This window comes from Mercurialis annua, linkage group LG7 (assembly GCF_937616625.2).
Source record: "Mercurialis annua linkage group LG7, ddMerAnnu1.2, whole genome shotgun sequence".
In the NCBI taxonomy this organism is placed as follows: domain Eukaryota; kingdom Viridiplantae; phylum Streptophyta; class Magnoliopsida; order Malpighiales; family Euphorbiaceae; genus Mercurialis; species Mercurialis annua.
Genome location: NC_065576.1, coordinates 6145433 through 6157398, shown reverse-complemented (window position 1 = coordinate 6157398; position 11966 = coordinate 6145433). Strand labels below are relative to the sequence as shown.

The window sequence follows — 11966 nt, the reverse complement described above, 5'->3', positions numbered from 1 at the left end:
CTGACTGTGTTGTGGTGGATGTGGTCTATCCTTCTTGTTCTGTGGTTATACATGGTAGAGAGCTTAGTGCTGACTTGATTATGCTTGATGTATTGACTTTTGATGTCATCTTGGGGATGGATTGGCTTTCACGCCATTTTGCATCTATCGACTGTCGAGGGAAGTCGGTATTGTTTGGGATTCCGGGTGATATGCCTTTTTCCTTCCAAGGGGAAAAGACAGAAGCGCCTAAGAATCTAATTTCGGCGATCAAGGCCAAGCGTATGATGGGCAAGGGTTGCCAGGCCTTTTTAGCAGTTGTTCGTGACTTAGAGGGTGACAGTGGTGATGTGCATAGTGTTCCGATAGTGAATGAATTCACTGATGTATTTCCAGAGGAGTTGCCTGGATTACCACCCGATCGTGACATCGAGTTCTGTATTGATGTTGCTCCTGGCACAGCTCCTATTTCGATACCGCCGTATCGGATGGCTCCTGCGGAGCTTAAAGAGTTGAAGGAACAGTTACAGGAATTGCTTGATAGTGGTTTTATCAGACCGAGTACTTCTCCGTGGGGTGCTCCGGTGTTGTTTGTCAAGAAGAAGGATGGGTCATTTCGGCTGTGTATTGACTACAGACAGCTGAACAAGGTTACTATCAAGAACCGGTATCCTCTTCCTCGTATTGATGATTTGTTCGACCAGTTGGAGGGTGCTAAGTGCTTTTCGAAGATTGATTTGAGCTCCGGGTATCATCAACTTCGGATTCGAGACGTCGATGTGCCTAAGACTGCTTTCAGAACGCGGTATGGGCATTTCGAGTTTCTGGTCATGTCCTTTGGGTTGACTAACGCACCAGCAGCGTTTATGGATATGATGAACCGGGTATTCAAGCCGTTTCTGGATCAGTTTGTCATTGTGTTTATTGATGACATACTGATTTACTCCCGGAGTGAGGAGGAGCATGCTTTCCACTTGAGAACGATACTGCAGACTTTGCGTGAGCATCAGCTGTATGCTAAGTTCTCGAAGTGCGAATTCTGGCTGGATCAAGTTACTTTCTTAGGACACGTGGTGTCAAAGGATGGGATCAAGGTTGATCCGACGAAGATTGAGGCGGTTATGGATTGGCAGAGGCCGAGGTCAGTTAGCGAGATCAGAAGTTTTCTGGGGTTAGCTGGCTATTATCGTCGGTTCGTGCAGGATTTCTCCAGAATATCTGCACCGATGACTAAATTGACACAGAAAGGTGTTAAGTTTGAGTGGACTGACAAGTGCGAGGCGAGCTTTGAGAAGCTCAAAGAGATTTTGACTACAGCTCCTGTGTTAGCTTTGCCATCTGGCATTGAGGGGTTCACTGTGTATTGTGATGCTTCCCGTATCGGTTTGGGTTGCGTTCTGATGCAACATGGTAAGGTGATTGCCTATGCTTCTCGCCAGCTGAAGAAGCATGAGGTGAATTATCCTACTCATGATCTGGAGTTAGCAGCTGTGGTTTTTGCTCTCAAGATTTGGAGGCACTATCTGTACGGTGCGACTTGCGAGATCTTTACTGATCATAAGAGTCTGAAGTACATCTTTGATCAGCGTGAGTTAAATCTGAGGCAGCGAAGATGGTTGGAGTTACTGAAAGACTACGATTGTTCTATTCAGTACCATCCGGGCAAGGCTAATGTGGTAGCCGATGCGTTGAGTCGCAAATCTTCGGGCAGTTTGGCCCATATTTCTGAGGTTGGGCGGAGACCCATGATTCGCGAGTGGCATAGTTTGTTAGCTTCGGGTTACAGGTTTCAGATTTCGCAGAAAGGTTGTTTATTGGCACAGTTGCAAGTGCAACCGGTTTTGATTGATAGGATCAAAGCTTCATAAGCTGAGGATCCACAATTGAAACGGATTATGGATGAGATCCACCTGGATGGGAATTCTGAGTTTGTTCTGGCGGACGGAGTTCTCAAATACGGTTCTCGACTGTGTGTTCCGGATTCGGATGGTTTGAGAGACCAGATTCTGGAAGAAGCGCACAAGTCAGCTTATAGTGTTCATCCGGGTTCTACCAAGATGTACCATGATCTCAAGGGTACGTACTGGTGGAGCGGAATGAAAAAGGATGTTGCAGAGTTCGTGTCTAAGTGTTTGACTTGCCAGCAGGTAAAGTTAGAGCATCAGAGACCGTTTGGATATCTGCAACCGCTACCTATTCCAGAGTGGAAATGGGAGCGAATCGCTATGGATTTTGTGGTTGGTTTGCCACGCACCCGACAGGGGTATGATTCGATTTGGGTGATAGTTGACCGTTTGACCAAGTCAGCTCACTTCTTACCGATCAAGGTTACTTACCAGGCTTCGAAGTTGGCACAGTTGTACATCGATCGGATTGTGAGTCTCCATGGTGTACCAGTGTCGATAGTTTCGGACAGAGGTTCAGTTTTCACCTCTCGGTTTTGGAAAGCGATGCAGGAATCTTTGGGTACGAGATTGGATTTCAGTACTGCTTTTCATCCTCAGACTGACGGTCAGTCTGAGAGGACTATTCAGACCTTGGAGGACATGCTCAGGATGTGTGTTCTGGATTTTCAGGGTAGCTGGGATACTCATTTGCCTTTGATTGAGTTTTCCTACAACAACAGTTACCACGCTAGTATCGAGATGGAACCTTATGAGGCCTTGTACGGGCGCAAGTGTCGATCTCCTATCTGCTGGGAGGAGGTTGGCGAGCGCAAGCTCTCGGGAGCAGAGATTATTCAGATTACCTCAGAGAAGGTACCATTGATCAAGCGGAGATTGGAGACAGCGTTTAGTCGGCATAAGAGTTATGCTGATCCGAAGAGAAAAGACATGGAGTTTCGGGTTGGAGATTTCGTGTTTCTTCGGGTTTCGCCTATGAAGGGCGTTGTGCGTTTCGGTGTTAAGGGGAAGTTAGCACCGAGATATGTTGGTCCGTATGAGATCATTGAGCGTATTGGAGCAGTGGCGTATAAGTTAGCGTTGCCACCAGATATGTCGTTGGTTCACCCAGTGTTTCACATTTCCATGTTGAGGAAGTGTATTTCTGATCCTTCTCACGTGATAGTACCCCAGAGTGTTGAGATTGACCATGAGCTATCTTACGAGGAGCAGCCTGTAGAGATTGTTGATACGCAGGTTCGTAAGTTACGGAGTAAGGAGATTCCGATGGTCAAGGTTCTTTGGCGGAACCATTCTGTTGAGGAGTGCACTTGGGAGACCGAGTCGGATATGCGGAGTCGCTATCCTTTTCTTTTTCCTTGAGGTACGAAAATTATTTGCTATGTGAAATTTTTGTGAGTTTTACTTGTGTTGTGTTATTTTAAGTGTTATGTGTTAATTGTGATTAAATTCGAGGACGAATTTTTAATAAGTTGGGGAGAATGTAATATCCCGTAAAATTTTGAAGTTTAAGTTACGAGTTCCGGTAACAATTTAGTTGTCGACGTAATTAAATTTATTTTATCAGTCGATTCGGAAATGGTTTAATTTTAAGTCCGGGTTAGAAAAAAAAAAGTTAATTAAAATCCGGGTTTCGAAAATATATTTTTTATATTTAAAAAAAAAAAAAAAGTTCCGGGTCGGGTTCGGTCCAACCAGAATCGGTTGGACCAGGTGTCGGTTGGACCAGGTCTCGTTGAACCGAGACCTGGTCTCGTACGGGATGTGCAGGTCTCGTACGAGACCTGCTGCGGAATTTCAGGGGGGCAGTTTTGCCCCCTGATTTCTCTCGATCTATCCGCGTTTTAAAAACGCTTTCTAAACCAAATATCTTCACCACACATCAGTCTAGCCCTAGCCGCTTTCCTCATTCAATTTCGCCGAGAATCCTTTCCGAAATCATCAACCAAAGTTTGTCAAAAATCTTCGGTGAGTTGATTAATATTTCAGTTTTGATCAATAAACGACGCCTCCGTTCATAACTGATATCTCACTCGTTTCAGATCCAAATCCAGTTCCGAAACATTCCAGTCGAAGAAGACTCACGTATCTACAAATCCCAATTTTCGTTTCGTAAAACGGTACGCTATATTTCTCGTATCAATCGCCGCCGTTTTACCGTTTTTAAGAAATTCTGTTTTTGCTATTAAATCGATCTCTTGGGATTTTAATTTGTTTGGCAGCCGTTCGGAGGTCGAAATCAATTCCGTTTGTTTCCCGTGAAAGTAGACTCACGCATCTACGTTTCTACACTTTCCGTTCATCAAACGGTACGTAAACGAACCCGTACCAATCGCCGCCGTTCCATCGTTTTATATAGTTATAAGCAGTGAAAAACTTGATAAGCTACTGCCGGTTTTTGTTATAATTGATAGGCCTTGTTTCTGTAATTTTTATTGGTTACGTGTTCCTTGTAATTCAAGTTATGATTTGATTATTGTTGAGAGATGTCTTGGTAAGTTTTGATTTCATAAGGAGTTATGGTTTTGAGCTTCTGTAATTGAATTGTAATGATGGGCGGGTTAGGCTTATGTTGGGGGTTGAAGATGATTGTGTGTCAATGGTTGATTAGCTTATTTTAATTTTGTTTGGTTAAATGGTTACTTCAGTCACTAAAGTTTTATGCATTAAATCTATTGATTCCTAAACTTATCTTTTAACTCTTTTAAATGATTTTTAATTTCAATTTACAAAATTGGTTTCAATTTATTAATTAGCATTTTAAATGATAATATTATTTATAAATTGAAATTTCTCCGGGCATTAATATTTTTAGTTTAAATTAGATATTAATTTTATTATGGTTATAAGTAAAATTTTATATTGACTATATTAAATAAGTATTGGGGATTTTATTTTATTTAAAAGTTTGTCAAATTAAGTATATTATTTTTAAGGCCTAAAAATAATATTTGAATATTTAAAAATTAAATTAATAATTATTATTAATTATTATTTAATTGTTAAATTGATATTTTTGGCTTAGAATGCCTTTGGAAGTAAATTTATATTTTAGCTTTGTTTGTTATTTAATTAATTGAGATAATTGCCGGTAATATTTAATTACTTGAGTTTCAAGTTATTGAGTTCTATTTTGATATTAATTAATATCTTATTTAATATTAATTATAAACTTTGGTTTATAAACTCTGGAATATTGGTTTGGGTCGGTTTGGACTTGGGTCACCGACATGTGGGTTTAGCTTGGTAGTTTTTGAAAAACTCGGCTAACCCACTATTTGAGGAATTGATTTTATTTATCAATTAAATATTATTTTAATAATATTTTCGGATTGAATTTAAGTACGAACTCAATAGTCTTAAATTAATTACGGCATTACATTTTATTTGAGAATTGTGTTCTCTGTGATTTATCTGGTTATTTAATTGTGCTAGTCCTACGTGGTGTCTAGTGATCTTAGAGTTAGGGGTCAACAGATTTTAACCTATTTATTATTTTAGACCCGTCGACTGCTCGTGCTTCGGAGTCTACGCAGGGTTAGCTGTTTGCCAAGATCACGTGGATAAGCAAGCAGTGAGTTTGTAGTGCTATTTACCGCTTTATTAAGTACCGCATCGTATTTTAATATTATAAATGTTTGTGAACTGTTTTTACGGATTATGGAACTGGATTGAAACGAGCTACTCGATAGGCTTGTATCGAGACTGTGTGCACCGGTAAGTACTCTGGGAAACGGCAGACTAAAGTCTTGCTCACGCTGGTATATTTATTTGACGAGGATTTGTTCCCGTCCACTCTGGGTTATCGGTATGCTATGTCATACTTACGCTGGGATCATTTCAATACTGTTTTTCCATAATCATATTATATTAGTATAAAAATGTTTTGATTTAAGGGTTTTAAACTTAATAAATGTAAATAGTATTGCGAACTCATCTCAGTATATCTGACCCCGTTGTTTTCCCAAATTTTCCAGGTTTATGATTTGAAAGCTGGTTCACTCCGATTCTTTTGACTCCTCGGAGGTTTTTATGTTATTAAACTAGTTTCTATTTTTCGAACTCTTAGACCGCAGTAGAACTAGTTTATACATTACTTATTATTGTACTTTGGGATTGTCGATTTGAGCGACTATTTATATTTGCCATGTTCACTCTGGAATATTATTTATTTATATATAAGGCATGCTGTTGAACTTTTCAGATATTTAAGTTATTTATATTGTTTATTGTTTTTCCGCAAGGCTTGCTACGGGTTTTGGTACGACCATACCCATACCCTAGCGCCGGTCACGATCCACGAAATTGGGTCGTGACACTAATACAAATAGGAATTAGAATTCTAGGCATATTCCAACAATCTCCACCTTGACTTGAATTCTCCAATAAACTGTGATTACTGTTGTGCTCCACCTTCTCCATTTAAGTCCAAACTGAACTTATTCCAAAAGAGGTTCTTTGAGGAGGACCATACAAGCGTCAAGAACGTCTTGAGCTTGCTGAAACCAAAATGACTTGAAGATTTACTATCTTCGGGTGTATCAATCAAAATTTCACGAAGCTTCGAATTTTGTTGGTCTTAAAACTGATACCAGAAACAAACGTCATTAGTAGCTTATAATGATTAAATCAAAAAACAAATGTTGAGGTCGTAGCATATCCCTTAATCTTCATAAGTCGACCAACCCAACAGTAGCGGATCCAGGAATTTTCTCCAGCCCGGGCTATATAACATGTAATTAATTAATAAATAAACTCATTTTTATAAAATTTATATTAGTAAAAAAATAAATAATTAATATTACTTACATTAGTTTTAATCAATGCGAGGCAATGGCATTCTCCGCATCTGCCTGCGTAGTTTGAAAACATTGTAGAATGGACTCATTATAAATCTTCACAAACATTTATTTCTCAATATAACAAGACAAATTGTCGCTTAAAAACTCATTCCCTATTTTGTTATGCAAATCAATCTTGACGATACTAGTTGATGAAAGTGCCCTTGACAAAATCAATATTAATTATATCAATCGACAAATAAGAAATAAATAATGTATTTCTCTGTTTCAATAATCTTCTTTGCAAGTTGTTTGATTTCCATAAGTCCAACCAAATTAGCACTTCACCTCACATCATGTATGTATATATCCAATTGATCGTTTGACATTGTCAAATCAAATGTAGAAAAATTTTATGGATAAAGTTTCGCTATACGATGCAATTTGAAGGCATTAAATCTAAAAAATGTCTGTCTTGGATCCTGACAACTTATGCAAAAAAGCAACTCGATTTAAAATCTAGAAAAGAATCGTCTTGGATCCGGATAACTTATGCAAGAAAGTAGCTTAGTGTTCCCTTCTGAGAACGATTACCCATCTCTTGTACAATCACATCGATAATTTAATATAAATAAAATATATTAAACTTAAGAGAATCGAAAAGTGTAAAAATAATGAAAAATAATAAATTAAAAAAATTAATACAAGTGTAGTCGCTTTTTTGTTTTTCATGGATAAAACAAGTTAATTTTTTTAAAAAATGGAATTGAATATAGTTATTGCACAACAAAATAAATAAACTAAATTAATTTATATAAATAATATTTTTTTAAAAAAACCTTATCCAAAATTAGAAATTAATTGATTTTGATGGAGAATTTAGAATTAAAAATTTGTAGGAATTAAATTACAAATTTAGAATATCAAGACAGAGAATTTGGTTAAAAATTTAGAATGAGTAGAAATTTAACGGAACCTCTAACCAATTAAAAATTTGATGATAAACTGAAGAACTAAATTGAAAAAATTTCAATTTGTGCCTGCTGCTTGCTGGAGCCTGGAAGTGAAATGCTTCATGAGTCATCATGTCCCGTTTTTATCGTCTTGTTGTATATAACAAGTGATAACAAACTATAGGGGCCAAACGGGTCTTTTTGTTTTTAAACTCGAAAAGGGCCAAAATGATGTGGGCCTCTTAAAATTTAAAAACAGAAAAAAAAAAGGTTCATCTTCCTCACGCAGCACAGCTGCTATTGTCTAGCCAGCCTATCTTTCTCTGCCGGCAGCCATGGCTGAAAGTCTACACACCAGCACCAGCGTCCATCGGTCCTCTATATTTCCGGCGGCAGCCTGGGCTCGAGCCTACCCGAGCCTAAGCGTAGATCCGCCCCTGCAACCCAATGAGCATACATCGCAAGTGCAGCATCCAATCTCACTTCATCGCCAAATAACCCATAAAACTCGTAGTTTTATATATTGAGATACCAGACATGTGTATATAGAAATCATATTGAACATTCATTATTGCTCTAACCGTCTCATTATGCATCTTGCCCTTGACTGAACCAATATCCCAAAATTCTGCATGTATTGACCGTTACCCATAACTACACTCCACTATCAACTCAGTTGTAGACGGAAAACCAATCGAAATTGGCACATATGTGATATGAACAACCTGAAATCTGCATAAATTTTGGATAAAAAATATTCTGCCTATCTCCAAACAAATTGGCTTATGAGCGATTCAATAGTGACGCCGTTTCAAATTACAAACGTTGTAATCCATCTTGTGTCTAAGATTGCTACTTAATCAAAACAAAATCGCTTTTGCAATATCATGATTTTATCAAAATCTGATTATGCCCAAACGAACTCTTCATTCAACAAACTCTTAAAAGCAATTTTTATATTACTAATAGAATTTTATGAGAGTATAAAGAGATTACCCCAATCATTCATCTTACAAAAGCTCTATAAAATCCTCAAATAATTGTGTGTTTAGAATAGTCATACCTTTCTTCTTTATAGTTTAAAGTAGCATATTGATCTCCATCACAAAAATCTCCTTAAGAATTTTAATACCCAAATCTGTCTTCAATTAAACGACTTTCGGCACTTCCAAAATTTGGTGGCTTCTCTATCTCCAAAAAACATCTTCTTTGTGTCATGTAATTTCGTCTTGCGAAATCCTCCAAATAATACTTTGCCATAATAATCATAATTCAAAATTAAATCTGAAAACCAAATTGGCTCCGATATCAATTGTTGAAACATTGATACCGATTGTTGAATCGTTGGTACCAATTGTCGTGACCGGTTCTTGACCGGATTGGTATGCGCAGCGGAATCGAAACCATTGGTAGGTATTTAATTATGGATTTGATCAACAAACAATAATATAGCAAAATAATAAATAACACAAGAGATTTACGTGGGTCTGCATTAAAGCGTACATCCACGGGCGAAAGATTCGAGCCATCCACTAATCATCAAAAGGAGTACAAAATTGGTGGAGAATCACCAAATAGAGAACATCTCTAGTAAATATGCCCTTAGAAGAAAAACCCACAAAGTGTTTCTCTCTCTACAAGAAGTACCAAAAAGGGTAAGAATTAACTTATATTCCTCACATCACACACACCCCCTTTTCCCCTTATTCACATCAATGTCTACATTGTGTGTTCGATTTTTTTGGTGTCTTCTAAAAGGTGAATAAGATAGTGTATATATAGTGAATAAATAGTCTATATGGCATTAGGAATATTAATCCTAATTGGATTTATACTTCCTAGTTAGCCAATGATAACAAAGTTATCCTTCTCCCAAACACTTCATTAATAGAGTCCTAATACAAATAGGAATTAGAATTCTAGGCATATTCCAACAGTGCACAAACATTTTATTCCGTTAAAAACCAATCAAATTAGTCTGTTAAAAACTGATCAAAATTTTAAAAATACAAAATTAAACCGATCAAATTAGTCGGTTGATTTGATTAAATCAATAAAAATGTAAAATCTAATTATTAACAAATAATAAATAATAAATGGATTAATCAAAGTTTTAAAATGTTTAACCATAACTAAATTAATTTTTTTTACTAACCAAATAAATCAATCGGAATAACCGAATTAATCAAAAAGTTTATCTTCTTTAACCGAAATAGATTGTATAATTTGGTTTAACTCAATTTTTGCTTACCTCTTATAAACTTGCGTTCTCTTTTTATTTATTAATTAGTCTCCAATTTGAATTTTGAGATTAAATCATGATTTTCATACCTCTTGTTTTAGGAGAAATTCTTTTACTCGGTAGATATTCCAATCAATTACTCTTTCCATCTCAAAAGTTATTTACTATTCCATTTTAAAATATTTTTCTCATCATAATTCTCAATTTATTAATATCACAGCATTCTAAAATATTGACATATAAATAAATAATTACATATACATTAATACAAAATCTATTATATTATTTAAACTGTACGTAAAGTTAAAGATGATAATATTTTTAGAACAACAAAAATATAGTATTAAAATTTTAAGAGAGTACTGAAATTAACATAAAATTTGATAATAGTATCACAATATTTTTCTCTATTAGATACAAATATAAGATATTTATGCTTTATTGAATTAAAAAAAGAAAATAAAACTCATAAAAAGAAAGATAATTAAATAATAACTGCAATTACTTGATTAAAATAGAAAAGAATTACATATTACATATCCATATTTTTAGGTTGATATAAATAATAAACACAAAAATGAAAAGAAAAGGTCCAATAGCTGATACTGAAATGAAAATAAAAGTACAAACATTAAGTAACCATATTTAGAAATGGTTTGATATGGTAAAGAAATTGTACTAAAGTTTACGGTGTGGACTGTTTCTCTGCATTTCACGCATTCAACACATCAAATGACATGATAATGGAATTGTTCCACAAAAGTACTCGATGCGCCTAGCTATGACGTTCTATAGGCTTAAACCATCAAAAGATCCTTGTATTTTTAAATTATTATATATCCGATTCCTTTATTAAAGTTTGTTATTTGATAGGGGGTTAATTCCATAAAAAATCATGATCTTTACACGAAATTTCATTTTAATCACGATCTTTAAAAGTTTGCATTTAAAGGCACGACCTTTCATTTTATTTTAAATCTATCATCAAATTAAAATTCGGTGTATTTTTTTTGAATAAAAAATATTAATCATACATACTCTAACTGAAATATAATAGTATTTGGTGTCGATTTATAATTTGGGTCTTACATTAATGGTTTAGTGAAAAATTTAGTCAATAAAAATACACTGAAATGATAGATTTGAAAATAAAAATAAAAAATGGTTTTATATGGCAACTTTTAATGGTCGTGATTAAAATGAAATTTCGTGTAAAGATCGCGATTTTTTTATGAAATTAACCCTTTAATAGGTCTTTATACTATTTGTTCTTTATTTAATGGATTCTTTTATGGACGGAAGTTGTGAGCGTGTAGTTCAGTCGCCATTAAGTGATTAACAATTAAATGTCGAAAATGAAAAAAAAACCTATACTTTAGAATTTTTGTTAAAGAATCAAGGGTTAATTTGCTCTCAAACTGGTGTCTCGAAATTAAATATATTTATTTAAACTTTATGAGTCAATTAGATTCAAAATTTATGTTTTCGAAGTCAAATAAGTCATTTGAGTCGATTATGCTTTCGAATTTGCATCTCGGGTTAAATTAGTACACATTTGAAGTGTACAATTTCAAGATTATTTGACCTAAATTAAGGGAGTTTTGGATCTAATTGACCCAGAAAGTTAAAATTGACTTATTTGATCACGAGACACCAGTTTGAGGGTCGCGTTATCACTTGTTCTTTTGTTAAATGTATCATGATTTTTAAATTTTACCAGTTAGGTTCATAATCTTTTTGTTTTCACCAAATATATTCATAATTCGTTTTGAGCCGACATAATTGTTTATCTATATGTAGCATAGATATTTTCACGTCATGTCAGCTTCAAATTGAGTCGTAAATATAATTGACAAAAATTTAAACCGTTAAATTTAATAAAATTTAAAGATCATAATATATTTGACGAAAAATGTTAAAGTTGTGGCTAGACAAATTTATTTTGCCTTCCATATACACCATTTGATATAAATTATGGTCCACTAATTGCATGGCTATGATTATCTCATCATCATCCATATAATGAGGTAGCATAAAACAGAGCTTATTATCTATATAAAATTAAAAATCAGTCAATTGGTTAGTGGATATGTATAAAATATGATCT

The 11966-nt window shown here is 35.1% G+C and overlaps 1 long non-coding RNA gene across 1 annotated transcript; it reads left to right on the top strand.

Annotated features, from left to right (window-relative positions):
* Positions 1–5379: 5379 nt before the first annotated feature.
* Positions 5380–6080, top strand: LOC130014881 (uncharacterized). The gene is made up of 2 exons (XR_008789566.1): positions 5380–5457; positions 5861–6080. It is a non-coding gene; the product is annotated as an uncharacterized LOC130014881 (long non-coding RNA).
* Positions 6081–11966: the final 5886 nt, after the last annotated feature.